This window comes from Echinops telfairi, unplaced genomic scaffold, assembly GCF_000313985.2.
Source record: "Echinops telfairi isolate 266 unplaced genomic scaffold, ASM31398v2 ScPeMD7_8;HRSCAF=38, whole genome shotgun sequence".
NCBI classification, from domain to species: Eukaryota; Metazoa; Chordata; class Mammalia; order Afrosoricida; family Tenrecidae; genus Echinops; species Echinops telfairi.
In genome coordinates, this window is record NW_022103905.1 from 18,643,911 (window position 1) to 18,646,450 (window position 2,540).

Here is a 2,540-nt window from a genome sequence, read left to right on the forward strand (position 1 = left end):
TAGTCATTTAAAAGCATTGAAAGAAGAGGACTTTTCAAGGGTCTCATCTGACCACCCCTCAGCCTCCATTCGGCAGTCTGGGCAGCCATCCTGGTGGGTGGCCGGCTGGTTTGAGGCTGACAGTACCAGCCCTGAGTCTTGTGAGGCCCACAGGGTGTAAAGTAGCCATCTCCCCCATGTTCTACTTGCCGCTGAACCCAAAGGCAGCTGGTTTCTCCGTGGCATTTAGGAAAGATGGCCGTGTAATTTTTCCTCTCAAATTAGAAAGTTCTGACAGTGAAAGGGTGGCCGTTCATCACTGGGCTGTGTACAGACCAGGACAGGTGGTCTTCCTAGTAGTTCAACCCAGTTGAGAGTCCTGGCCTTCAAAAAGCTTGTGGAGAAACGGAATTAAAAGATAAGGTAATTTTTCTTCAAGACTTTTTGAAGCCCTTTCATGTATCACTTCTACACATGGGTCAGTAATTGGGAATCCCTGGGCGCTGGGTGGTGTAAAGGATGCTTGTGCTCAGCTCTTACCCCAAAATGTGTAGGTTCCAAGCGCCCCACCCCTACCCCACTCACTGCCCCACCAGTGGCTCTGTAGTGTGGGAAACTGAGAACCGGGAAGAGAGTGAATTCAGACAAATTTTCTACGCTCGTATTTTAAGGGGTCTGGGAGACTGAGGCTCTGCTGGACGGAGGCCTGACCATACGTGGGTTGGAAATGAATCCCAGTCACATTCTCCTACGTAAAATCTATTCCCCACAAGGTCCCCCCATAATAACGCTAATTGTAAGGTGCTGCTTGCAAGCACGTGGTTGCTACGATACATGCTTGAAGGTATCTACTTAAAGGTACTTGCCTGAAGGTGATCTGCCATCTGAGTAAGCAGACCCTACTGTCGGCTCCCCCGAAGTAGGGCCCACTCCCTTCTGATCAGCATCCTAGATTGTTCCCCTGAGGAAGAGCTCAACGACACCCAAGGTCAAGCCAGCTCAGTGACCACCAAGGTCAGACTGCCATCATGACTCTAGAATCGCCCATCTTGTCACATATGTACCTCCCTGTCACATGTATGTCCCTGGTACCACCCCTTCCCATTGTGCGCATACCCCTGGCTCGTCCCCCCTCGTGTTACGTGTATGCCTCTAATACAACCATTTCCTGTTCTATATTCTTATTGTGACTTGCATGCCCGAGATTATATAAGTCTCTCAGAGAAGACATTACTCTCTCACTCTGGCTGTGGTCGCCATGGGAGAGGTGAGCACTTACATGTTTTTTTTAAATGTACCCCCCAATTACACAACCACCCCCTAGGGCCCACTCGGTTGTGAAGGCTGGCCCCCCCACATGTTAGAAAGACCTGGAGATCGGGTTTTGAAAACCTTGTGGCCCACCGGACACACCGGGGGTCCCAGGATGTCAGAGGCAAAACAGCAGCTGCTGGCAGACCTCTGGGTAATGCCAGGCGCTCTCTTGGGAAGAGGACACCTGTAACCTGGCTCTGGGGCCATGGGGTGGTTGGCGGCTGCTCTCGTTGTAGTCACACCTGCGTCTCAGTCCAGTCTGACAGTTCAAGGAAGTACTTGGTCCACAAGAGGGGGAGGTGTGGCGAAGGCACAAGGTTCACCAATACAACCACATCTCCAGGGACTCTGGGGAGGGAGCGACCTCAGAGACATGGGCTCGTGGCCACCAGCCAGGAGAGGTTGGTCCACTTAGTGTTGTAGGCACAGAAGACAACACGATGACCTAAGCAAGGAAGTGCTTCTCAACTCTACCCGGGGCGATGCTGGATTTCCCAAAGGAGGCTGGGCTCCTCCTGGGCTTCCTACTCACCCTGGAACTTGAGGAAGCATGCCCCTTTGGACAGCACTTCCCATCTGAGCTCCCCGGCCAAGGATTTTTCACTCCTTGGGCCAATCTAACAGCAAGGTAGTAAAACTTTCTTGCCATTACATGTTTAGCAAACAATGATGTTCAAGGGGAGCCCTTAGAAGGATCATCAAGACCACCTTTGGAAAAGAGGTTGAGGCCTCAGTAGGATGAGCCTACCCCAGGGCATGCCCCCATGGGCCAGGACTCCTGGCTCTCAGCCTAGGCCTGCAGTATCTTAAAAAAGGCCTCTTTTTAAAGGGTCCAAAAGCAAAGGTATCCCTGTGTGTGGACTAAGGTGCACCCGATCCAAGGCATAGTGTGTTCCATTGCCATGTGTGCATGTGAAAGCCGGACAGCGCAGAAGGGAGACCGGGGGAGAACTGAGGTCTGGTGCTGGCGGGAGACATTAAATAGACTATGGACTGACTGACAGAAGAACAAACGAATCTGTGTGGGAAGAAATACAGCCAGAATTTCACTCCTTGGAAAGTGGCAAGACTGTCTCGTGCGTCTTGGACTAGTTATCAGGAGGAAGAGATCCTGCTTGGTAAAGTGGTGGATCAGCGAAAGCCAGGAAGACGCTTGGCTAGATGGATTAGCACGGTGGCTGCAACAATGCGTTCAATGGTACCAGGCTGGGCAATGTCTCGCTCTCGGCGTAGCTAGTGTCATTAGG

The 2,540-nt window shown here is 51.8% G+C and overlaps 1 protein-coding gene across 1 annotated transcript in view; it reads right to left on the bottom strand.

Moving 5' to 3' along the window:
• The window catches only part of ANXA2 (annexin A2), a 28,906-nt gene that overhangs the window by 22,624 nt on the left and 3,742 nt on the right, over window positions 1–2,540 (bottom strand). The gene's annotated exons all lie outside the window — the stretch shown is intronic.